Source organism: Phyllobates terribilis, unplaced genomic scaffold, assembly GCF_046119375.1.
Source record: "Phyllobates terribilis strain yellow unplaced genomic scaffold, ASM4611937v1 Scaffold_4__5_contigs__length_816908805, whole genome shotgun sequence".
In the NCBI taxonomy this organism is placed as follows: Eukaryota; Metazoa; Chordata; class Amphibia; order Anura; family Dendrobatidae; genus Phyllobates; species Phyllobates terribilis.
The window spans coordinates 90,676,427-90,703,618 of record NW_027362764.1 but is presented as its reverse complement, the minus strand read 5'-3'; positions in this window follow the sequence as shown (position 1 = coordinate 90,703,618).

Sequence of the window (27,192 nt, the reverse complement as noted above, 5' to 3'; positions counted from 1 at the left end):
TGGTGCTGCGCTCCCCGCCCGGTCCTAACTTAGGATCGGGATGGGAGGCGGCAGGGAAGCGGAGGATCAGGATGGGAGGCTGTGGGGAAGCGAGTATGGGGCTGAGTGATTGTTTAAAAGCCGGCGGCTTTTTACCGCCGGCTTTTAAACAATCATGCACCCATTTCAGCCTTTTCCTCTGCCCCCAGACCGCTTTATAGGCTCCAGCAGACACTTACTCGGCTTACTCGCTTTTCCCATTGACTTACATTGGACTCGTAACGAGTACCCGAGTATTGGGACCTACTCGTTACGAGTATAGCGAGTCCGATTATTTCACTACTCGCTCATCCCTAATAATGCATAGCCACCCCCATATTAGAAAACAACCTGTAATATGTGTGAAAAAATAAAAGTTTGCAGAAAAGACTAAATTGAGTTTTAATTGAGCCATAAGTGGCCTTCTGTACAATTGTTATACAAGAATAAGGAAAAACCTTCTTAAATCTACCTTGTAATGTAATCAAGCATTTATCTCTTTCTTGACACATAATTGCTTTACAAACAAGGAGGCACCGAGCATTTCAATACAACCTGATGTTAGATGTTGGTGTAAACGGCACTTAACAATTGTGGAATCTAATGAGTCCTTCTACAGTAAGGGCCATGTATAATAATGTAACCCAATACACATACCCTACACACAAACACAATGCACAATACATGGAACGCGCAGAATAAATAAGACTGTTTTACAAAGGATCTCATGAGAAGAACTCTGACATAGATTGCAAATGTTTCCTCTCGTCAGCCCTGGCTCCTTCCAGACCACAGTGAAGTTGGTGGCTCTGGCATGGTGGTCACTAGTTGCAAGCATTCATAGGTTGTCTTACGATGATATAGTTACATAGTTTTAATAAACAGCTCAGGATCTATCCCAAAAGGATGATACTTGTATACTCTTCCAAAATTATTATATACAGCTACAGTATCTCTAAAACTTAACCTTTAATTGAATATAATAAAACAACAGAAACCACATAATAAAGTGCTCATAGTGCCAGTGTGCATTAAAAAAATCACGATCTCACCCAACGATTGATGCCTCAGATGAGTCCTACGTAGGCCATAGGCCAAAACGCAGGAGCACAAATTTTTGTTCCCTATGTACCCTGTCATGCCCTGTAAATCTCCCGCTCTGACAAGAGCAATACCCAAGTGCAGCCTATATCAGGGAAAAAAAAACAGAACAAAAAAGGCCCTCCCAACGTGTTTCCGCCTCAATGGTGAGGCCTCATCATTGAATTGAATACAAACACCTGGGTTACCTTGACGTTGGTAGAGCGGCTTAGTATACATTTTTTGCAAAAAACGTGTCAACTAAATACCCTGTTTTTTATTACCTTTTTACTAGCACTTGCTGTTTACTGTTACTTTTTTACAACAGAGTATTTTTATACGTTTGTTTTACTGTGTCCTTGTGTGTTTCAGTCTTTTGGTGGTGTGAACACTGTCCTACAGACTTGTTCACTGTGTGCATGGCCCATGTGTTTGTACTCAATTTAATATGTTTCTTGCTTTTACAAGATTAGGGAGGTCTCCACCCCTCCCTTGCGGGCCAATCACATAAAATGCCGTCCTTTGCAGCATGTCCACATGGACATTACCTTTTAGATCTTCTCATATAGGTACCATACACATGATCAGTTTTTAAATACATCAGATAGGGACTGCTCTGATCTGGGTTACCTTGACGTTGGTAGAGCAGCGTAGTATACTTTTTTTGCAAAAAACGTGTCAACTAAATACCGTTTTTTGTAACCTTTTTACTAGCAATTGCTGTTTACTGTTACTTTTTTACAGCAGAGTATTTTTATACGTTTGTTTTACTGTGTCCTTGTGTGTTTTATTCTAGATTTAGCCTGACATGTTGACACATGTGAGTCTGAATGAACATCTGTCTTATGAGCTTCTATTGTAGCGCTCCTAGTCTTTTTCTGAGCGATCCGCATAAACGCCAGATGACGTCTTCTCTATATTTGGAATCATGTGCGCATGCACTGATTACCATACTGGCGCTTGCTTATTACCATACTGGCGCTGGCTCATTACCATACTGGTGCTTGCTCATTTTAAACAGTAGTTATCTTGGCCTTGTCTATCGTGACTTCTGGCCTTCTATGCGGCTACTTGCACATGCGCGATAAAAGATAGCGCCGATATTTGTGACTTCCGCCGAACACATATCCGCCGTCATCATTATTCACCGACTCCGTGATTGTGCTCTATTATGATTGGCTTAAGCTTATGACTGATGTCATTTTGATGCATCGTCTATTACTAGTACTATCCGTATTAGAGTGCGCATGCATATTACGTCATGATGAACGCCAAGCATCGAGCACCTTACCTCCTCACGACCAGACACAGCTGGTAACTATCTAATTGTTATGTTTTACTATAAATATGTACAGACAAGCTATTGTAATGGTACATTTTCCCCTGAGGAAGCCACACAAGTATGGCGATATGCTTGGGGTCTCATCCCTAACCTTACTTTATGACAAGCATAGGTTATATTATCTAACGGAACATAATGGACTATTGAGTCCCTCTTTATTAGTGTTGGGTGCTTATTTTAGAAGCACACACACACTTTTTTTGTCTCTGTTTGTTTACATGCACTGTCATGGTTGTTGTCCCTATTATTATGTAGGTTTTGCATGCCCCAATTTATTTGGTTGGTGTCTATTAGAGACATGCATTTTAACTGTTCCCCAAGTGCATATACACTATGGGTGCTTTCCTTCTTTATCCATTGAGACACATGCTGGCATTTCAGGTTTTGTGAATACATCTTATTCTAGCAGGTTTACCGTTTTATAGTTGTGTATTATTATTGTAAGAGGTAATTGTTTTCATATTGTTTTGTTTGACTTGTTTTGTGCAATAAACAGTCCATTATTTTCAGGCGATCCCTGTACTTGCATATCTTTTCTTCTCTTTGTTTTGGTCATTTTATAAGAATTAGGTTGGTCCCAGTACTTTGGGCAGTGCCTGCACTGTGATTTTCACTGCTTCAACTCTATCTGATGGCATTTAAAGGGGTATATACTAGTAACAGAGGACCTTTTAATAAGGAAAAAAATGTGGAAACTAATAGAAAATATCTTAAATTAGTCTTTGTTTCCAACAGACTGCTAGCTTTATTTGTGCAAGAAACAAATGATGATTAAATACCTTAAGGATATGAAACAATCATCTAGTGATAATAAGCAACAGGCTAATAAAGCATACAAAACGTAATCATGTTTACTAGAAGTAATTTAGGGAAAAACACATAAATAGTCTACTTAGCAGTACCTCATGCTGAAATCTACATTGTTTCCAGAGGCATAAGCTAACCTCTGTATGCATTTCGAGAGACCCTCAATTTTGTGCTAAGAATGCTATTATAATAAGACATATACTTCTTAGGTTACATAAAAATGTTATTTCTGGTGTCCTGGGGATCTTATTGCTTTTCATTAAATATAATGATACCTGTGCCTACTCACTTTGCAAGGGCTTAGCTCTAATAATGTATAACTTAGATTTACAATAAACTAGCCGCTTTTCTAAAGTTGAAGCACTTAAAGGCATAAAAGCCCCACTGACAGCTGGATTTTGGAATTGCCATTTTTCTGTAAAAATCTAATATAACAACTCCTGTTCTGTAAGGACTTACCGTATATACATTTGTGATATTTATCAGACGAACAGGGTAGTATCAAACTATTATTTAAATTATTTAGCCATAGACATTGTAAAATCAAAGTCATTGGCATACAGTACAGACCAAAAGTTTGGACACACCTTCTCATTTAAAGATTTTTCTGTATTTTCATGACTATGAAAATTGTACATTCACACTGAAGGCATCAAAACTATGAATTAACACATGTGGAATTATATACTTAACAAAAAAGTGTGAAACAACTGAAAATATGTCTTATATTCTAGGTTCTTCAAAGTAGCCACCTTTTGCTTTGATGACTGCTTTGCACACTCTTGGCATTCTCTTGATGAGCTTCAAGAGGTAGTCACCGGAAATGGTCTTCCAACAGTCTTGAAGGAGTTCCCAGAGATGCTTAGCACTTGTTGGCCCTTTTGCCTTCACTCTGCCGTCCAGCTCACCCCAAACCATCTCGATTGGGTTCAGGTCTGGTGACTGTGGAGGCCAGGTGATCTGGCGTAGCACCCCATCACTCTCCCTCTTGGTCAAATAGCCCTTACACAGCCTGGAGTTGTGTTTGGGGTCATTGTCCTGTTGAAAAATAAATGATGGTCCAACTAAACGCCAACCGGATGGAATAGCATGCTGCTGCAAGATGCTGTGGTAGCCATGCTGGTTCAGTATGCCTTAAATTTTGAATAAATCCCCAACAGTGTCACCAGCAAAGCCCCCCACACCATAAACCTCCTCCTCCATGCTTCACGGTGGGAACCAGGCATGTAGAGTCCATCCGTTCACCTTTTCTGCGTCGCACAAAGACACGGTGGTTGAAACCAAAAATCTCAAATTTGGACTCATCAGTAGAGATGAGCGTTGTTCTACTCGAACTGTTCGCCAATCTCAAATTCGAGCTGTTTTGGGCGGTGTTCGAGCCGTTCGGCGAACACGAACAATTTGGAGAAAAATTCGGCTGTTCGAGGTTATGTTCGATAACTGTTCGTGCACCAAAATCATAACTGGATTTTTTCTCAGTAATGATGAAAATTAATGTTAATACGCAGTTTGAGTGTACAGCGGGGTGGGGGGAGGGGCAGGGGATGGATCTCTGCAGGAACAATGAAGATCTCCATTTTTTTTTCTCTTTCCCGCATTTGCAGTGGGGAGGTGCAATCTGTCAGCCTATCAGCAGCGCACACACGGAGCGAAGTGCTTTTTTTCACACAAGCAAGGGCATGTGTCATTGGCAGTGTATGTCACATGTCCTTGCCCTATAAGACCAAGCCATTTTCCCCGTCGCCACCATTTTCTCACTGCTGCAGCTGCGTGTTAGACGGCACCGCTGTTGCTGTGTGCGCTATACCTTGTTAATTTCAAGCCAATTTTCGCACAAATCTACAGATAGATTGGGAGTAGGGAATAGTTGTGATTGCAGTCCTTTTAACCCCTTAATAACATTTGACGTACTAATACGCGTCTGTGCCCTGGGACTTAAGAGCCAGACCCATATTAGTACGTCATGGCGATCGCGCGCGCACACAGGCTGTGCGGGCGCGATCGCCGCCGGGTGTCAGCTGATTGTCACAGCTGACACCCGGTACTATGTGCAGGGAGCGGTCCTGCACCGCTCCCAGCACATTAACCCCCGCTATGCTGCGATCGAAGTCGATCGAAATCGATCGCGGCATTGCGGGGGCAAGGGGAGGTGATCGGCGATACTCACCTCCTCTTCCGGCTTCCAGCGCAGACTGCAGCGGCTTCCCGGGTGTTGCCATGACGACCCGATGTCGTCATGACAACATCCGGGTCACCAGAGAGCAGGAAGATTGCTTGGACATGCGCAGTGCATCTCCAAGCAATCTTAACACTGTGCACTTCTGACAGCCTGCATGGCATAGGGATGGTGCTCCATTCCTATGCCATGCAGGCGATCAGAAAAAAAAAAGTGAAAGTCCCAGAGTGGGACAAAGTAATAAGGTGTACAAACTGTCTGAAAGTGGAAAAAAAAAAAATGTGCAAAAATATTATAAAAAAATAAAAAAAATAATACACCAAAAATAAAAATATAATGTACCCATCAATAAATATTATTATAAAAAAAATAAAAAAAAAAACAATAAAAGTACACATATTTGGTATCGCCGCGTCCGGAACAGCCTGACCTATAAAACTGTCCCACTAGTTAACTCCTTCAGTGAACACGGTAAAAAAAAAAAAAAAAAAACGCAGCAAAAAACAATGCTTTATCACCATACCGCCAAACAAAAAGTGGAATAACACGCGATCAAAAAGACGCATATAAATAAAAATGATACCGCTGAAAACGTCATCTCGTCCCACAAAAAACAAGCCGCCATACAGCTCCATCAGCCGAAAAATAAAAAAGTTTCAGCTCTCAGAATAAAGCGATGCTAAAAAATATTTTTTTCTATAAAATAGCTTTTATTGTGTATAAGCGCCAAAACATAGAAAAATTATACAAATGTGGTACTGCTGTAAACGTACTGACCCGAAGAATAAAGCTACCTCATCAATTTTACCACACGCGGAACAGAATAAAAAAAAAAAAAAAAACAATTCCTGAATTGTTGGTTTTTGTTTATTCTGCCTCCCAAAAATCGGAATAGAAAGCGATCAAAAAATGTCACGTGCCTGAAAATGGCACCAATAACAACGTCAAGTCATCCCGCAAAAAACGAGCCGTCACATGACTGTCTGCCAAAATCTGGAAAAATTATAGCTCTCAAAATATGGCGATGCAAAAACTAGATTTTACAAAAAATGCGTCTTTTTGTGTGTGACAGCTGTCAGTCATAAAAACCCCATATGATTCTGGCATTGCTGTAATCACACCGACCCGAAGAATAAAGTCGTCTAATCACTTATACCGCACAAGGAACGGCGTCAAAAATAAACTCTTGGGTTAGGATTGGGCTAGGGTTAGGGCTGGGTTTGGGGCTAGGGTTGTGCTGGGGCTAGGGTTGTGCTGGGGCTAGGGTTGTGCTGGGGCTAGGGTTGTGCTAGGGCTAGGGTTGTGCTAGGGCTAGGGTTGTGCTAGGGCTAGGGCTGGGGTTGGGATTTTTTTCAAAAGTAAGAAAAAAAGATGACGATATGGTGACTAGTGTTGAGAGCAAGTGCTCGCTACTTGAGTTTGCATCGGGTGCTCTGGTATGCATTGAGTATCGTGGGTATTTGAGTGACATGCTCGAGTCTCTGCCCCATATGCTTCGCGGCCAAAAAACTTTACGGGGATGGCCTGCCATGCACGAGCGATCCCCGCATGTTTTTTTTTGGGTGCCTAATAACCGTGAAACATGCGGAGCAGGGACTCGAGCATGTCACTCAAGCACACGCTGTACAGGGTGCATACCTGAGTACCCGATGCAAACTCAAGTAGCGAGCACTTGCGCTCAAGAATAATGACAACTTATTCAATATGATGACCTAATGTAAACAAATTCTGTGCCGTACCTCTGGGTTCAAAATGTTCACTATACACCTTAATAAAATCCTTGAGGGGTATAGTTTCCAAAATGGGGACACTTGTGGGGGAGCTCCACTGTTTAGGCACATCACGGGCTCTCCAAACGCGACATGGTGTCCGCTAACAAATTGAATGGAAAATCGGCTCAAATTGTTAGCGGACGCCATGTTGCATTTGGAGAGCCCCTGTGTGCCCAAACATTGGAGCTCCCCCACAAGTGACCCCATTTTGGAAACTAGACCCCCCAAGGCACCTATCTAGATGCATAGTAAGCACTTGGAACCCCCAGGTGCTTCACAAATTGATTCGTAAAAATGAAAAAGTGAAAAAAAAATACTTTTTCATTTTTATGAATCAATTTGTGAAGCACCTGGGGTTCCAAGTGCTCACTATGCATCTAGAAAGGTGCCTTGGGGGGTCTAGTTTCCAAAATGGGGTCACTTGTGGGGGAGCTCCAAAGTTTGGGCACACAGGGACTCTCTAAATGCAACATGGTATCCGCTAACAAATTGAATGGAAAATCGGCTCAAATTGTTAGCGGACACCACATTGCGTTTGGAGAGCCCCTCTGTGCCCAAACTTTGGAGCTCCCCCACAAGTGACCCCATTTTGGAAACTAGACCCCCCAAGGCACCTATCTAGATGCATAGTAAGCACTTGGAACCCCCAGGTGCTTCACAAATTGATTCGTAAAAATGAAAAAGTGAAAAAAAAAACACTTTTTCATTTTTATGAATCAATTTGTAAAGCACCTGGGGTTCCAAGTACTCACTATGCATCTAGAAAGGTGCCTTGGGGGGTCTAGTTTCCAAAATGGGGTCACTTGTGGGGGAGCTCCAATGTTTGGGCACACAGGGACTCTTCAAATGCAACATGATATCCGCTAACAAATTGTCGGCTCAAATTGTTAGCGGATATCATGTTGCATTTAGAGAGTCCCTGTGTGCCCAAACATTGGAGCTCCCCCACAAGTGACCCCATTTTGGAAACTAGACCCCCCAAGGCACCTATCTAGATGCATAGTGAGCACTTGGAACCCCTAGGTGCTTCACAAATTGATTCGTAAAAATGAAAAAGTGTTTTTTTTTTCACTTTTTCATTTTTACGAATCAATTTGTGAAGCACCTGGGGGTTCCAAGTGCTCACTATGCATCTAGAAAGGTGCCTTGGGGGGTCTAGTTTCCAAAATGGGGTCACTTGTGGGGGAGCTCCAAAGTTTGGGCACAGAGGGGCTCTCCAAACGCAATGTGGTGTCCGCTAACAATTTGAGCCGATTTTCCATTCAATTTGTTAGCGGATACCATGTTGCATTTAGAGAGTCCCTGTGTGCCCAAACATTGGAGCTCCCCCACAAGTGACCCCATTTTGGAAACTAGACCCCCCAAGGCACCTATCTAGATGCATAGTGAGCACTTGGAACCCCTAGGTGCTTCACAAATTGATTCATAAAAATGAAAAAGTGTTTTTTTTTTCACTTTTTCATTTTTACGAATCAATTTGTGAAGCACCTGGGGGTTCCAAGTGCTCACTATGCATCTAGAAAGGTGCCTTGGGGGGTCTAGTTTCCAAAATGGGGTCACTTGTGGGGGAGCTCCAAAGTTTGGGCACACAGGGGCTCTCCAAACAGAACATGGTGTCCGCTAATTATTCAAGCAAATTTTACAATCAAAAAGTCAAATGGCGCTCCTTCCCTTCCGAGCCCTGCCGTGCGCCCAAACAGTGTTTCTTCCCCAAATATTGGGTATCTGCGTGCCCAGGGGAAATTGCACAACAAATTTTGGGGTCCATTTTTTCTTGTTACCCCTGTGAAAATAAAAAAATTGGGTCTAAAGTAACATTTTTGTGAAAAAAGTTAAATGTTCATTTTTTTCTTCCACATTCAAAAAATTCCTGTGAAGCACCTGAAGGGTTAATAAAGTTCTTGAATGTGGTTTTGAGCACCTTGAGGGGTGCAGTTTTTAGAATGGTGTCACTTTTGGGTATTTTCTGTCATAAAGACCTCTCAAAGTGACTTCAAATGTGATGTGATCCCTAAAAAAATGGTTTTATAAATTTTGTTGGAAAAATGAGAAATCGCTGGTCAACTTTTAACCCTTATAGCTCCCTAACAAAAAAAAATTTTGGTTCCAAAATTGTGCTGATGTAAAGTAGACATGTGGGAAATGTTATTTATTAACTCTTTTGTGTGACATATCGCTCTGATTTCAGGGCTTAAAAATTCAAATTTTGAAAATCGCAAAATTTTCAAAATTTTCACCAAATTTCCGTTTTTTTCACAAATAAACACAAGTGATATCGAAGAAATTTTTCCACAATCATGAAGTACAATATGTCACGAAAAAACAATCTCAGAATCAGGGGGATCCGTTGAAGCGTTCCAGAGTAATTACCTCATAAAGTGACAGTGGTCAGAATTGTAAAAATTGGCCCGGTCATTAACGTGCAAACCACCCGCGGGGCTTAAGGGGTTAAGGACTAGGTTACAGCATTTCCTATGACTTTTATCAGGCAGGTCTGTGCTCTTAAATAGATAGATTGTGGGAGTAAAGACTAATTGTAATTGGAGTCCTTTTCAGGACTAGGTTACATCAGTTCCTATCAGTTTTTGCCAGGCAGGTCTGTGCCAGTGCTGTGCAAGTTTTTTTCACAGCATTTGGCTGAATCTAGCAAAGCTAATCCTTTTTGGCCTATTGCAGAGTGTGTTAGTCAGTGGAGTAGCCTATCTGTGTTGCAAGATATACCACCTGTGTATAGAATACCAATTTTTTTACTGCACCTAGTGAAGTAAAATCTTTTGGGCATAGCATCATTCTATTAGTCCATCTATACTGACCTCCATCAGGTTGCAAATTGAATATAATTTTTTTCTGCATCTAGCTCTGAAAAAATATTGGGCTTCTAGCTGTGTGTGGGACTTGTTCTATTAATCCATCTATACAGACCTCCATCAGGTTGCAAACTGAATATATTTTTTTCTGCATCTACCTCTGAAAAAATATTGGGCTTCTAGCTGTGTGTGGGACTTGTTCTATTAATCCATCTATACAGACCTCCATCAGGTTGCAAACTGAATATATTTTTTTCTGCATCTACCTCTGAAAAAATATTGGGCTTCTAGCTGTGTGTGGGACTTGTTCTATTAATCCATCTATACAGACCTCCATCAGGTTGCAAACTGAATATATTTTTTTCTGCATCTACCTCTGAAAAAATATTGGGCTTCTAGCTGTGTGTGGGACTTGTTCTATTAATCAATCTATACAGACCTCCATCAGGTTGCAAACTGAATATATTTTTTTCTGCATCTACCTCTGGAAAAATATTGGGCTTCTAGCTGTGTGTGGGACTTGTTCTATTAATCCATCTATACAGACCTCCATCAGGTTGCAAACTGAATATATTTTTTTCTGCATCTACCTCTGAAAAAATATTGGGCTTCTAGCTGTGTGTGGGACTTGTTCTATTAATCCATCTATACAGACCTCCATCAGGTTGCAAACTGAATATATTTTTTTCTGCATCTACCTCTGAAAAAATATTGGGCTTCTAGCTGTGTGTGGGACTTGTTGTATTAGTCCATCTATACTGACCTACATCAGGTTGCAAACTGAATATATTTTTTTCTGCATCTACCTCTGAAAAAATATTGGGCTTCTAGCTGTGTGTGGGACTTGTTGTATTAGTCCATCTATACTGACCTCCATCAAGTTGCAAACTGAATATATTTTTTTCTGCATCTACCTCTGAAAAAATATTGGGCTTCTAGCTGTGTGTGGAACTTGTTCTATTAATCCATCTATACTGACCTCCATCAGGTTGCAAACTGAATATATTTTTTTCTGCATCTACCTCTGAAAAAATATTGGGCTTCTAGCTGTGTGTGGGACTTGTTCTATTAATCCATCTATACAGACCTCCATCAGGTTGCAAACTGAATATATTTTTTTCTGCATCTACCTCTGAAAAAATATTGGGCTTCTAGCTGTGTGTGGGACTTGTTCTATTAATCCATCTATACAGACCTCCATCAGGTTGCAAACTGAATATATTTTTTTCTGCATCTACCTCTGAAAAAATATTGGGCTTCTAGCTGTGTGTGAGACTTGTTCTATTAATCCATCTATACAGACCTCCATCAGGTTGCAAACTGAATATATTTTTTTCTGCATCTACCTCTGAAAAAATATTGGGCTTCTAGCTGTGTGTGGGACTTGTTCTATTAATCCATCTATACAGACCTCCATCAGGTTGCAAACTGAATATATTTTTTTCTGCATCTACCTCTGAAAAAATATTGGGCTTCTAGCTGTGTGTGGGACTTGTTCTATTAATCCATCTATACAGACCTCCATCAGGTTGCAAACTGAATATATTTTTTTCTGCATCTACCTCTGAAAAAATATTGGGCTTCTAGCTGTGTGTGGGACTTGTTCTATTAATCCATCTATACAGACCTCCATCAGGTTGCAAACTGAATATATTTTTTTCTGCATCTACCTCTGAAAAAATATTGGGCTTCTAGCTGTGTGTGGGACTTGTTCTATTAATCCATCTATACAGACCTCAATCAGGTTGCAAACTGAATATATTTTTTTCTGCATCTACCTCTGAAAAAATATTGGGCTTCTAGCTGTGTATGGGACTTGTTCTATTAATCCATCTATACAGACCTCCATCAGGTTGCAAACTGAATATATTTTTTTCTGCATCTACCTCTGAAAAAATATTGGGCTTCTAGCTGTGTGTGGGACTTGTTCTATTAATCCATCTATACAGACCTCCATCAGGTTGCAAACTGAATATATTTTTTTCTGCATCTACCTCTGAAAAAATATTGGGCTTCTAGCTGTGTGTGGGACTTGTTCTATTAATCCATCTATACAGACCTCCATCAGGTTGCAAACTGAATATATTTTTTTCTGCATCTACCTCTGAAAAAATATTGGGCTTCTAGCTGTGTGTGGGACTTGTTCTATTAATCCATCTATACAGACCTCCATCAGGTTGCAAACTGAATATATTTTTTTCTGCATCTACCTCTGAAAAAATATTGGGCTTCTAGCTGTGTGTGGGACTTGTTGTATTAGTCCATCTATACTGACCTCCATCAGGTTGCAAACTGAATATATTTTTTTCTGCATCTACCTCTGAAAAAATATTGGGCTTCTAGCTGTGTGTGGGACTTGTTCTATTAATCCATCTATACAGACCTCCATCAGGTTGCAAATTGAATATAATTTTTTTCTGCATCTAACCCAGCCAATAGTTTTGGCCTAATACCACAGTTTGGCCACTCAGCTCTGCTCGGTTCCCATCCATTGTTTTTTTGTGCAAACAACTCCAGAGTTGTGAATTAGTTAACCACCAAAATGAGTGGAAAAAGGCCTGCTGCTGGTGGAAAGGGGAATAGGCGTGTTGGGAAGGGGAAAAAAGGTTGTGTCCGTGGGGTAGGTGTTAAAGCAACAGTAACATCTGCAGAAGAAAGACCATCTTCCAGCCAAACTAAAATGTCTACTTCTTTTAGCGGACAATGTGATAAGATCCCTTTCTTACGGCCACGCCAATCGCTACAAATTCCAGATGAGGCACAAAAACAGCAGGTGCTTCAACGGATATCAAGTGCTCCTTTAAGTGGGCTCTCCTCCACATCAACTTCAACATCACAAATACTCCAGTCCTCAAAGGTGTCACCCCAATCGCACTTGCTTCCTCACAGCTCCCAAATCTCCAGCTGCCCGTCTGAGTATGAGGTAGAACAGATGGTTGAGTCTGCAGAGCTGTTTACTCATACTATAGCCTGGGAATCAGAGGTCGACTCCAGCGCTTCTGTGAATCCAGACGAGGAAATGATCTGCACTGATGCCCAGAATCTTTATGAGTCGGATCCAGGACCAGACGCAGAAGGTTCTGACCATAATGTAGACCCTCATTCCCAAACTGTAACTCCTGTTGGTGGAGACAATGAGGAAGACGATGATAAGACTCAAATACCTGATTGGAGCGACAACTTTAGTTTTTTGTCAGGGCAGGAACAGGTTGGCTCTGAGGACGACGGGTGTGATAACGCACAGGGTGATGATGATGAGGTTGGAGATCCCACTTACTGTCAACCCACAGTCAGCCAAGAGATGAGGTCAGCAGAGGAGGTGGAGGAAGATGCTAGTGACGACGAGGTCAGGTTGCGCCTTCCTGGACAGAGACGTAGTACTGGAAACACGTCAACAACTGCATCCTCAAACACAACTCTGCCTCTCACCACAAGTCGTGGTGGCTCTTCAGGTCGCATGGGTGCTAAGCCTTGCATAGCCTGGGCATTTTTTCAGATCGATAAAGATGACCCAACTCGTGTTATCTGTAACATTTGTCAGCAAAAGCTAAATAGAGGCCAAAAAATACATAGTTTGAGTACTTCATGCATGAACCGGCACATGGACATGAAGCATAAGTTGCAGTGGGAAGCTCAGTGTGCTACAATGCGGCCTAGCCGGCCGGGCCAACCACCGTCTGCCATATCTTGTGCATCCGCGGCCTCTTCATCCTCTGTGACTGGGGGGACAGCAGTCACACCTGTTTTGGGGCGCAGACCTGCCACCTCTTTACCCGCAACAGCCAGCGTGATTGGCAGGTCATCAATTTCTTTGGAGGTGGTAACACCAGCTGGTGTTGAGCGCTGTCCGACATCGATAGCACCACCTTTGGATCAAGGCAACCTAACATGTCCGCCTGCATCTTCCTCACAGACCGGCAGTTTGCCGGGGACACCCTTATCAACCCCGTCTAAGCACAATAGCCAGCCCTCGGTCCCTCAGATTTGGACAAGTAAAAGACCATTTCCTCCTAGCCATGAGAAAGCTAAGAGGTTGAATTTCACCATCTGCAAGCTCTTGGCTACAGAAATGCTGCCTTTCCGCCTGGTGGACACAGAGGATTTTCGAGACCTTATGTCCGTCGCAGTGCCCCAGTACCAGATGCCCAGTCGGCACTACTTCTCAAAGAAAGGTGTGCCTGCGCTCCACCAGCATGTCGCACACAACATCACCGCTTCTTTGAGAAACTCTGTGTGTGACAGGGTGCATTTCACCACAGACACTTGGACGAGTAGGCATGGACAGGGGCGTTACATGTCGCTGACTGGGCACTGGGTAACTATGGTGACAGCAGGACAAGGGGCTGCTGTCCAAGTCTTGCCGTCCCCACGAGTTGTGCGTCAATCCTCTTTATGTCAAAGTTCCTCCACTGCTTCTGCCTCCTCAACCTCCTCTCGGTCTTCCACCTGCACCCAAAGCCTGTCTGGTCATGCCACAAGCTTTCTAACTGCGCAGAAGGGATCCTGCACACCTCCTTACTATGCTGGCAGTAGGGCTCAACGTCATCAGGCGGTTTTTACATTGAAATGTCTGGGAAATGTGAGTCACACAGCTGAGGAGTTGTGGTCAGCTCTGGAGAACCAATTTCATGAATGGTTGTCTCCACTGGACCTGAAACCAGGGAAGGCCGTGTGCGACAATGCTGCAAACCTGGGTGCGGCCCTTCGCCGGGGCAATGTCACACACGTGCCTTGTATGGCTCACGTGTTGAACCTGGTTGTCCAGCAATTTTTAGCCCACTATCCCAGACTAGATGGCCTTCTGCAGAGGGCACGGTCGCTGTGTGCTCACTTCCGCCGTTCGCATCCCGCAGCTCAGCGACTTACATCTCTACAGAAGTCGTTGGGCCTGCCACTTCACCGGCTAAAATGCGATGTGCCTACCCGGTGGAATTCAACTCTGCACATGTTGCAGCGACTGTGGCAGCACCAACAAGCCCTGGTGCAATACGTTCTGACGTATAGCCTGGGCCAACAAGATTCAGAGGTGGGGCAAATCACGCTGGAGGAGTGGTCTCAGATCAGGGACCTATGCACCCTTCTGCACAGTTTTGAAATGGCGACGAAGATGTTTAGTGCTGACGATGCCATTATCAGCATGACTATTCCGGTGATTTACATGCTGGAGCACATGTTAAACAGAATTCGGAGTCAGGTGGTGGCACAAGAGGAGGTGGAGGAAGTAGAGGAGGAGGAGTTGTATGCGGAAGGGCTAACATCTGCAAGGTCCAGACGGTCGGCAGCACCAAGGCGGCAGGCATGTGAGGGTGGGGGAGATGGTTTTACCAGGGCGCATGGTAGCAGCCAAACTAGTGAGGAAGGTGCAGGAGCCCAGGAAGAAGTGGAGGACGAACTGATGGAAGACTCATCAGATGAGGGAGACCTTGATCACATTTCTGTTGTGCGAGGTTGGGGGGAGAGGACAGAGGAAGGAAGCATGATTGTTACCTCGCCACCAACACAACAGGGACTTGGTGCTCCTGGATGCGCAACACACATGAGTGCCTTCTTGCTGCACTACCTGCAACATGACCCTCGAATTGTGAGAATTAGAAATAATCCTGACTACTGGGTTGCCACACTGTTAGATCCCCGGTACAAAAGTAAATTTGCAGAAATTATTCCTGCCATAGAAAGGGATGCACGCATGCAGGAGTATCAGCAGAGACTGTTGCAGAATCTTACATGTGCTTTTCCACAAAATACCAGTGGTGCACGTAGTGAATCTCACAGTTCCAACTTGCCAACCGTGGGACCGTCAAGTGTTCAGCACTCAAACCGTAACAGAACCACAGTATCTGCTGGTAACATCAATTTTGCGGAATCATTTCACCACTTTTTTAGCCCATCCTTTGCAAGGCCACAGGAGACAAGAAGTCTGACACATAGTCAACGCCTAGAGACGATGGTACAGGAGTATCTCCAAGTAAACATTGAAGCCACGACTGTGTCACTGGACCCTTGCTCTTTTTGGGCTTCCAATCTGGATAAATGGCCGGAGCTAGCCACTTACGCCTTGGAGATCTTGTCATGCCCCGCAGCCAGCGTACTGTCTGAACGTGTGTTCAGCACTGCTGGTGGTGTGCTGACAGATAAGCGCACGCGGCTCTCCACTGATAATGTAGACAGACTCACGTTCATAAAGATGAACAAATCATGGATCCGAAATGACTTTTCTACCCCTGTGTCATCCTGGGGAGAGTAAAAGCTTGATGATTGGTTAAAATCACCCTACCAACCGTTTTAAGCTTTCAAATTACTAATCATGTTTATCTGTATCTTGGCTGGAAAATAATTTGGGCTTTGTAGCAGTGTGCAGCACTGATCCTATTAGGCCATCTATACTAAAGCTTCACCAGATTTAAAATTAATAATAATTTTTAGCTGCATCTAGCCCGGAAAATAATTTTGGGGCTCCTAGATGCGCAAGACACATAAGTGCCTTCTTGCTGCACTACCTGCAGCATGACCCTCATATTGTCAGAATTCGAAGTAATCATGACTACTGGGTTGCCACACTCTTAGATCCCCCAAACTTTTCGATCAACCTTTTCATTTTAATAAAGACCAAAAAAATGGTCATTTTTGAAATTATAAGCATTAGCAGGTTGTTAGAAACTGAAATCAAACAGTTTTCAACTCAAAACTTTATTCTAGGTGATGTTACATTTTCACATAGGACCCCTTGTTCGAAAGGAGCTTCTGAACTCTCTCGTCCATTGAATTTGTCAGGTTTTGGATGGTTTCTGCTTCAATTGTTTTGCATGAGGACAGAATACCCTCCCAGAGCTGTTGCTTAGATGTGAACTGCCTCCCGCCATCATAGACACTCCTTTTAATGATGCTCCAAAGGTTCTGAATGGGGTACAGGTCAGGGGAGCATGGGGGTCACACCATAAGTTTGTCCCCTTTTATGCCCATATCAGCCAGAGATGCAGATGTTTTATGTGCAGCATGAGATGGTGCATTATCATGCAGAAAAATGATCTTGCTGTGAAATACACGGTTCTTCTTCTTGAACCATGGCAGGAAGTGCTGTTTGAGAAAATCGACATACATTATGGAGTTCATCTTTAGCGCCTTCAGGGATCCCAAAGGGGCCGACAATCTCTCTCCCCATGATTCCAGCCCAAAACATTACTCCACCTCCTCCTTGTTGGCGCTGTAGCCGTGTTTGCGTGGGGTGTCCATCAACCAGCCATCCTCCACTCCATCCATCTGGACCATCGAGCGCTGCACGGCACTCATCCGTGAACAAAACAGTTTTGAAATCAGTCTTCATGTAATGTTTGGCCCACTGGAGCCGTTTCTGCTTGTGTGAAGTGGATAGAGGAGGTCGACAGGATGGCGTATGCACAGCTGCAAACCTCTGAAGGACCCTGCATCTTGTTGTTCGGAGGACGTTGGAGGCACAAGCAGCTTCAAAAACTTGTCTGCTGCTATGACAAGGCTTTTTTGCCGCTGCTCTTTCAACCTGACGTAATTGCCTGTAGGAAAGAGTCCTCAATTTGCCCTTATCAGCACGCACACGTGTGTACTGTGAATCAGCTACATACTTCTTGATTGCCAAGACACTTCATCCTGATCATCGCACAATGTTGATTGTAGTCATGCCTTGACCTAAACACTCCACAATTTGTTGCTTCTCAGCAGCCGACACATCCTTTTTCTTTCCCATTTTGGCAGAAAATGTAGGCTGCTTAATAATGTGAGACAGCCTTCTTAAGTAGTCTTGCCTTTCATTGGACACACCTGCCAAACTAATCAGCACAGGTGTCTGCAATTGCTTACAGTGATATAAAGAGCCCTGACACACATCACCATCAATGAGTTTAACTGACAAACAAACAAATTCTTCCCTTATCACTCCTAAACACTTTCTGCATAATAATTTGGAACGCAGTGTACATGTGCTTTTCCACAAAACACCAGTGGTTCACGTAGTGAATCTTACAGTTCTAACTTGCCAACCGTGGTCTGTATGGAGTTGTTCAATAAAGGGCCCAAAATTAAGATAACATAGATGGGAGAGGTCTCTATGAATAGGAATTCCTAAGTATTTGATACCCTGTGAGGGCCAGGCAAAGGGAAAGTTGGACTGGATGGAATCCTATATGGATTTGGGGAGGGAGACATCGAGGGCCTCAGACTTCGCTGCATTGATTTTAAAATTTGACCATGTAACAAAGTGATCTATTTTAGCCATAACAGCATAGATGGATATATGTGATTGAGTGATATATACTAGGACATCATCAGCAAATAGAGAGCACTTGTACTCGGTGCCTCCCACCTCAATCCACCTAATATTGGGGTTATGGCGAATTGATGAGAGCAGGTGCTCCGTCACTAGGATGTATAAGAGAGGGGACAGAGGACATCCCTGCCTTGTCCCATTGGTGATTGTGAAAGGTGATGAAAATGTTCTGATGCACCCCCTGGGCCTTGGGACACCCGGAGCCGGACCCTTTTTGGTGGATGCTGGTGGTTGTAGTCTTCGTGGCGGCGACCCGGTTCCGTGGCTCAGGGTGGTCAAACCAGTGGCGGAACTATTTATGTGGTTTTGATGTTTAAATGTCCGACTACGCCACCCGTGGATTGCGGTCAGAGTGAACCGCCGCTGCAGGGCAGACCGCTGAGGCTGGTGTTGTGGGTGCAGCAGAGCGTAGCATAACTCCCCACGGGAGGAGTATAGCCTCAGGGCAGTGTATGCGGAGGATGGGGGTGATGGTGCAGGGCAGCAGCAGTAACGACACGGAGTCAGTGATGCAGTCCAGGGCCTTTACTCACAGTTCTTATTATCCAGACCACGTCTGCAGGTAACGGCTGCCCACGTCGTACTGTGCTCACCAGGTGAGGGGCTCAGACAACTCCCAGATAACTTTGGAGCGCTTCACAGGACCCCCTTTGTGTGTCCTTTGTCTGGCCTTTCTTACCAACCCTTCTGTCCGGCTGCCTCGGGCCTCCTCTTGGTAAACTTGGCGCCAGTTTCCCTGACCCTATGTGGTGCCTTCCTAGCGGGTGTAGCGAGGGGCTGCGCCACATAAAATGTCACAGTGTTATGTTCTGCTACCAAAGCTAAGGAAAGAGAGGAGATCTGTCCCTACTATAGGACTCAGCTGAATCCCTACGATGTAACAGGGAACCTGATCCTGCGATCAGACCTGCTAAAGTCCTAATCTAGTCTGTACGGAGACCTATAGATGTGGGGAGGGAATCCCTACAAGTACTAAGGACTGGGAGGAATATGGAACACCTCCTAACAGAAATAGTAGCAGACAGACGAACAAACAAAATAGATAGAACATAGAGGTCCGTAGACCAAGCAAACTAACAGAGTTAGATACAGAGCACAGGCTAGCTAGAAAGTAGATATACAATGAAGTCCAGCAAAGCCAGAAGGGCGGAGCAGGACTAAATAGGCCAACAAGGTCATGTGACCAGCAAAGGAAAAAAAAACCTAACAGCAAGGTTCTAACAGTACCCCCCCTTCTAAGAGGATCCTCCGGATCCCCTAGGACCAGGCTTATCAGGAAATCTCCTGTGAAACGCTCTGATAAGTCTGGACGCGGAAACATCATCTGACCTCACCCAAGAGTTATCCTCGGGTCCGAAACCTTTCCAGGCCACAAGATACTGCAAACTACCTCTATACCGTCTAGAGTCAAGGATGCGAGAAATTTCATATTCCCCGTCCTCCACCACCGGAGGAACAGAGGCAGAGGCGTCACCATCCGACACAACAGCTTTTTTTAACAGAGAGACATGAAAGACCGGATTAATTCTCCAGGAGGTAGGAACCTCCAACCTAACAGCAGATTGGTTGACAACCTGAAGCACCTTAAAGGGCCCTACAAACTTGGGACCCAATTTCTTAGAAGGAATCCTCAACCGCAGATTCCTAGAGGACAACCAAACCATGTCACCAACAGCGAACAAAACCTCCTGTCGTTTCCTATCAAAGTAGTCTTTAGATTTTCTGTTGGCCTCCTGAAGATTACCACGCACATCCGTCCAAACTCTTTCCAAATCACCGGAAAAATTCTCCTCCTCAGGCACGGCAGATCCCAACTTGGAGAACGACCCAAACGACGGATGTCTCCCAGAACAACAAAAAAAAGGCGAACAACCAGCAGAAGAAGATGTATGATTGTTCAGAGCAAATTCGGCAAGTGGCAGAAACTCAGACCACCCCTCTTGATTGTCTGCCACAAAACAACGCAAGAACTGCTCAACATCCTGGTTTTTCCTTTCTGTCTGGCCATTAGATTCAGGATGATATCCGGACGAAAACGACAAATGAATTCCCAACCTGTCACAAAAGGCACGCCAAAAACGAGCCACGAACTGAGGACCCCTATCAGAAACAATGTCAGTAGGAACGCCATGAAGTCTGACAATTTCCTTGACAAAGGCCTTAGCGAGAGTTTTAGCGCAGGGCAGTTTGACGAAGGGAACCAAGTGACACATCTTGCTAAAACGGTCCACGACCACCCAGATGACAGTAAAACCCTCAGAGGGGGGAAGGTCAGTTATAAAGTCCATAGCCAAATGTGTCCAAGGAGCACTGGGGACCTCCAAAGGACAAAGCAACCCCGCAGCAGGAGTATGTGAGGACTTAGATCTAGCACATATAGTACATTGGCGCACCCACTTAATGACTTCCTTCTGCCATCCAGGCCACCAAAAACTGCGACCCACCAGTCTCTTGGTCTCAGAGATTCCGGGATGACCTGCCAACCGAGATTCGTGACACTCAACAAACAAATCTCTCCTAAAGGTCCCAGGCACAAACAACCTCCCATGAGGAGTGTTAGATGGGGCATTCTCCTGAGCTTTAAGAATCTCATCTTCCAAAACGGAGTCTAAAGCAGCTATCACAACACCTTCTTGTAAAATGTTCTCCTCTTTCTCACCACCGACTATGGGAGAAAAACTGCGAGACAAGGCATCCGCCTTAACATTCTTAGTACCAGGGATGTAAGTAACGGAGAAATTAAACCGCGAGAAAAACAGTGCCCACCTAGCCTGACGGGCATTCAGGCGCTTGGCAGCATCAAGATATATCAGATTTTTATGATCCGTAAGAACCTGAACGGGAAATTCCGCACCTTCCAAGAAGTGGCGCCAGTGTTCAAATGCGAGTTTAATAGCCAATAATTCCCGATTACCAATATCGTAATTCAGTTCAGTCTCCGAAAATTTTTTTGAAAAAAAGGCACAGGGATGTAATCCATCCCCGTTATCCTGAGACAATACTGCGCCAACCCCCACAGAGGAAGCATCAACCTCAACCAAAAACGGCCTAGTAACATCAGGCTGCATAAGGATGGGAGCAGAGGTGAACCTCTCCTTGAGATACACAAAAGCTTCAATGGCCTCAGAAGACCACTGAACCGCATCAGCACCTTTCCTGGTGAGATCAGTCAGAGGTTTGACAATACTAGAAAAATTTTTTATGAATTTTCTATAGTAATTGGCGAAACCCAAAAACCTCTGTATCGATTTCAAACCAATAGGCCTAGGCCATTCCTGCACAGCCTGAACCTTAACCGGATCCATCTCAAAACCTTTGCTGGAGATAATGTAGCCCAAAAAACTAATTCTCTGTACAGCGAACTCACATTTCTCCAGCTTAGCAAAAAGCGAATTGTCCATTAATAACTGTAATACCTCACGCACGCTCCGCCAATGAGACTCCAGATCTGGCGAATAAATCAAAATGTCATCCAAATACACAACCACATTTTTACCGATCAAAGGTCTAAGGATGTCATTAATCAGATTCTGAAAAAATGCAGGAGCATTAGTAAGACCAAAAGGCATAACCAGATTCTCAAAATGACCCACAGGAGTGTTAAAAGCAGTCTTCCATTCATCACCCTCCTTCATGCGCAACAGATTGTATGCCCCCTTAAGGTCAATTTTAGAGAACCACTTGGCCCCCAATAACTGGTTAAACAGATCAGGAATCAATGGCAGTGGGTAAGGATTGCGTACCGTAATTTTGTTAATCTCACGAAAATCCAGACAAGGACGTAAACCGCCGTCCTTTTTTTTTACAAAAAAAAATCCAACCGCCACAGGAGACTTAGAGGGCCTAATGTGACCGGCGGCCAAGCTTGTCTGTATGTATTCCTCCAAAGCCTTCCTCTCAGGAATAGTAAGGTTAAATAAACGACTCTTAGGAAGAGTCGCTCCAGGGACAAATTCAATAGAACAATCATAGTCTCTATGGGGAGGCAAAACCTGCGATTCTTTCTCAGAAAAAACTCTCCAAAAATCCTGAATAGGAACAGGCAATTCTCCCCTATCCAAAGCTGCAATACGCCCGTTACAACACTTGTCATAACATTTATGGCTCCAGGATTTAATTTCACTGGTAGACCAATCCAGTACAGGATTGTGAAATTTTAACCAGGGCAAACCCAATATTACTGGAGAAGGCAAGTTATTCAACACTACCAAATCCAATTTCTCATGGTGAACACCATTAATAGTGAGAGGAAATTCACTGACCTTGAGAGTAATATTCTTCAAAGGGGAGCCATCCACAGAAACCACAGCAATGGGGGATGATAAAGGTTCAGGTTTTAAATTGAGTTTTTCCACGAATCCCCCATCAATTACATTCAGTGTAGACCCGCAATCAACAAACACCCGAAATTCCATCAATTTTTCCTGAGCAATCGTGGAAGCAGCTAAAAATATACCCTTGGAATTTAAACAGGCAATACGGGCGTGACTGACCATTTTTTTTTCTTTCTTCATACGAAGCTCACAGCCTTTAATCAAATGACCAGATTTTCCGCAATAGAAACACAAGCCTTCCGAAAAACGACGGTCTTTTTCTTGAGAGCGAGGTGCCACCGATCCAATCTCCATCGGTTCACCACTGTTAATACACACATTATCATAACCAGAAACTGACATAGCAGAGGATTTGCTCTCATTAACCCTAGCACGCAGTCTTCTATCCACCCGTATAGCTAATTGCATAGCCTGTTGCAAATCCTCAGGTGTAGGATAAGCAATTAGCAGGTCTTTAACCCTTTCACTGAGCCCAGCAAGAAATAGACTTTTCAGAGCAGAATCGTTCCACCCTGTTTGAGTGGACCAACGACGAAAATGTGTACAATATTTTTCCACATTACCCGATCCTTGTTTTAAACGTCTCAACTCAGTCTCAGCTGATGCGACACGGTCAGGATCATCATATAATAGTCCCAAAGCAGAAAAAAAGCTATCCACTGATCTGAAGCATGAATCACTAGGTTGCAAAGAAAAGGCCCACTCCTGAGGCTCTTTGCGCAAAAGTGACATTATGAACCCTACGCGCTGGGATTCATCCCCAGAGGACTTAGGTCTCAAACGAAAATACAATAAGCAAGCATTTTTAAATGAAAAAAATTCTCGGTGTTCACCAAAAAATAAATCCGGCAAACATACCTTAGGCTCCAAGAAATGTGCTCCAGGACAGTTACTCACGTGCTGACGGAGCTCGGCCACCTCCAGAGAGAGTCCCTGCAGGCGATGAGCCAAATCCTGAACCGACACCATGATGGAACAGAAAAATCTTTCCTTAGAGAATTTGCTGGCTGGACTTACTGTTATGTTCTGCTACCAAAGCTAAGGAAAGAGAGGAGATCTGTCCCTACTATAGGACTCAGCTGAATCCCTACGATGTAACAGGGAACCTGATCCTGCGATCAGACCTGCTAAAGTCCTAATCTAGTCTGTACGGAGACCTATAGATGTGGGGAGGGAATCCCTACAAGTACTAAGGACTGGGAGGAATATGGGACACCTCCTAACAGAAATAGTAGCAGACAGACGAACAAACAAAATAGATAGAACATAGAGGTCCGTAGACCAAGCAAACTAACAGAGTTAGATACAGAGCACAGGCTAGCTAGAAAGTAGATATACAATGAAGTCCAGCAAAGCCAGAAGGGCGGAGCAGGACTAAATAGGCCAACAAGGTCATGTGACCAGCAAAGGAAAAAAAAACCTAACAGCAAGGTTCTAACACACAGCCTCCGGTTTCTAGCTGAGGGTCGTTTCCTGCCTCCACTAGTTTCGGGGACCGGTCTCCCCCTTTGGCCTGACCCCTCCACGCAGGTGGATTCGGGCGTGCGGTGGCGACTCGCCCGTCCGCACCCCTGGGATCCCTTCATTCCTCGTTCCTGGAGCCTTCTCCGCTCCTCTTCCTTCCTTCTCCCTCTTCCAGGCCTGGGCCTCTGTTACTAGGCCCGCCTCCGGAGCAGAGCTCATGCAGAGCCCCTGCTCCCTGCCACTTCTGCTCAGACTTCTCTGCACTGAACTAAGATGGTGCCCACCTTTTATACTCCCTTCTCAATGCACCCAGGAACTGCTTCCTCCCTGCTCCTGCACTACAGGGTTCCCCTTCCTCAGTGTTCCCTCCCCCCACTCCAGCCAGGGACAGGGACTGTCGTGCCCATCTCAGAGGCATATTGGTCGCCCTGCCCCACGGCAATGTGGTGTAATGCATGCAGGTGTCGGGTCCTGATCCACACTCCATCCTTACCTGAGAGTGAGATATCACACCTCTGGGTGAGGTGCAATACCTCTGTAGCAACCGAGCCCTCAGGGTGCTACAGTTCCATTTATCTTCAGCCTAGGTGACGTATTGTGATACAGGGCCGTGATTTTGGCTATAAAAGGGTCCCCTAGACCCCTACCCCAAGCTTTTTAAGAGAATCATATATGGCGTGCCAGGAGACTCTATGGAATGCTTTCTCAGCGTCCAACGAGAGTATCTAATTACAAATTTTTAACTGCATCTAGCCCAGGAAATACTTTGTGCCTAGTAGCAGTGTCTGCTAGTCAGCGGATTATCCCGGCTGTTAAGCAAGCTACACCACCTGTAGTTTAGATACTTAATTTTTTCAAAGGAAATGCTTCGGGACCATGGGATACTCAGTGAAGAGCATCAGGAGGCACCCCAAGGCATAGGGGCTGGGACTGGCAGTAGGATGCCTTGCGGTGGACAGCCGAGCTCGATCCTTATAAAAGCTTTTTAACTGCAGCAGCTTTAGTGGACGCTACTGGAGCTGGAATTACGCGGCTGCTGGCATGAGACTTGCCCTCCGATAGATCCTTGTAAATGGATTTAAAGTGTATTCATTCAAATTAGAGAGACAATTTAAATTAAAAAGCTTAGAGCTGCCTCCACCACAGGGGGGCTCGCTCGACCCACCAGCGGACAGGCACCAGTATTGGGAGAGGGGGGCTGGCCATCAGGGTTCACCGCGGCTCTGGCACAAACCCGGCGACACGGAGGTGGCACGGGCAGGAGCGGACTGGCCGTGTCGGCTTCTCACTTTTTGGATTTTAGAAGGGCATGACATGCCTATATCTGTGTCTCCCCCTCCTTTTACTCCTCCACCTCTTTTATTTTCGCATGACTATATGTACTTGTCACTTTTCCATGTGTTAGTTATGTCTTCTGAGCAGTTTGTCAGCTTTTGGACACCTTTGAAGGTGTTTTCTATGTGTTTCTATGTGTTTTTGTTTGCCTGCCATTGGTTTTAACGGTGTTCGAAGGTGTTCGACGAACAGTTCGACGAACAGTTCGGCGAACACACTACCAGGAGACAGGCCAGTACACCAGGAGACGTGGAGGGGGCCGTAGGAGGGCAACAACCCAGCAACAGGACCGCTACCTCCGCCTTTGTACAAGGAGGAACAGGAGGAGCACTGCCAGAGCCCTGCAAACTGACCTCCAGCAGGCCACAAATGTGCTTGTGTGTGCACAAATGGTTAGAAACCGACTCCATGAGGGTGGTATGAGGGCCCGACGTCCACAGATGGGGGTCACAGCCCAACACCGTGCAGGATGCTTGGCATTTGCCACAGAACACCAGCATTGGCAAAGTCGCCACTGGCGCCCTGTGCTCTTCACAGATGAAAGCAGGTTCACACTGAGCACATGTGACAGACGTGACAGAGTCTGGAGACGCCGTGGCGAGTGATCTGCTGCCTGTAACATCCTTCAGCATGACCGGCTTGGCAGTGGGTCAGTAATGGTGTGGGGTGGCACTTCTTTGGCGGGCCGCACAGCCCTCCATGTGCTCACCAGAGGTAGCCTGACTGCCATTAGGTACCGAGATGAGATCCTCAGACCCCTTGTGAGACCATATGCTGGTGCAGTTGGCCCTGGGTTCCTCCTAATGTAGCACAATGCCAGACCTCATGTGGCTGCAGTGTGTCAGCAGTTCCTGCAAGATGAAGGCATTGAAGCTATGGACGGGGCCGCCCGTTCCCCAGACCTGAATCCGATTGAGCACATCTGGGACATCATGTCTCGCTCCACCCACCAACGTCACGTTGCACCACAGACTGTCCAGGAGCTGGCGGATGCTTTTGTCCAGGTCTGGGAGGAGATCCCACAGGAGACCATCCGCAACCTCATCAGGAGCATGCCCAGGCATTGTAGGGAGGTCATACAGGCACGTGGAGGCGGCCACGCACAATACTGAGCCTGATTTTGACTTGTTTTAAGGACATTACATCAAAGTTGGATCAGCCTGTAGTGTGTTTTTCCACTTTAATTTTGGGGGTGACTCCAAATCCAGGCCTCCATTGGTTAATAAATTTGATTTCCATTGATGATTTTTGTGTGATTTTGTTGTCAGCACATTCAACTTTGTACAGAACAAAGTATTCAATGAGAATATTTCATTCATTCAGATCTAGGATGTGTTATTTGAGTGTTCCCTTCATTTTTTTGAGCAGTGTATTTAATACTGGCATCTTAATATTTGGTAGCATGGTTTTTAAATACTCTAAGCATCAGGGCCCAGGTGTGATTGCTAACTGTCCAGCTCTAATGTCATATTTGCCCATGCGGTGGGCCATTTGGCTGTAATGGGACCTGAAGAAATGTAGGTTAATCTTCATAGCGTTGTACTTAAATGGGGAATGCACACATTTTACATTAGTCAATAGTGAAGGTATATACTGATTATATATATATATATATATATATATATATATATATACAGTATATATATAAAATACAAACTTCACTGTTGGAATGGTGTTTTTGGGGTGATATGCAGTGCCTTTTGGCTTCCAAAGATGGTGTGTATTATGGCGTACAAAGAGTTCAATTTTGATCTCATATGA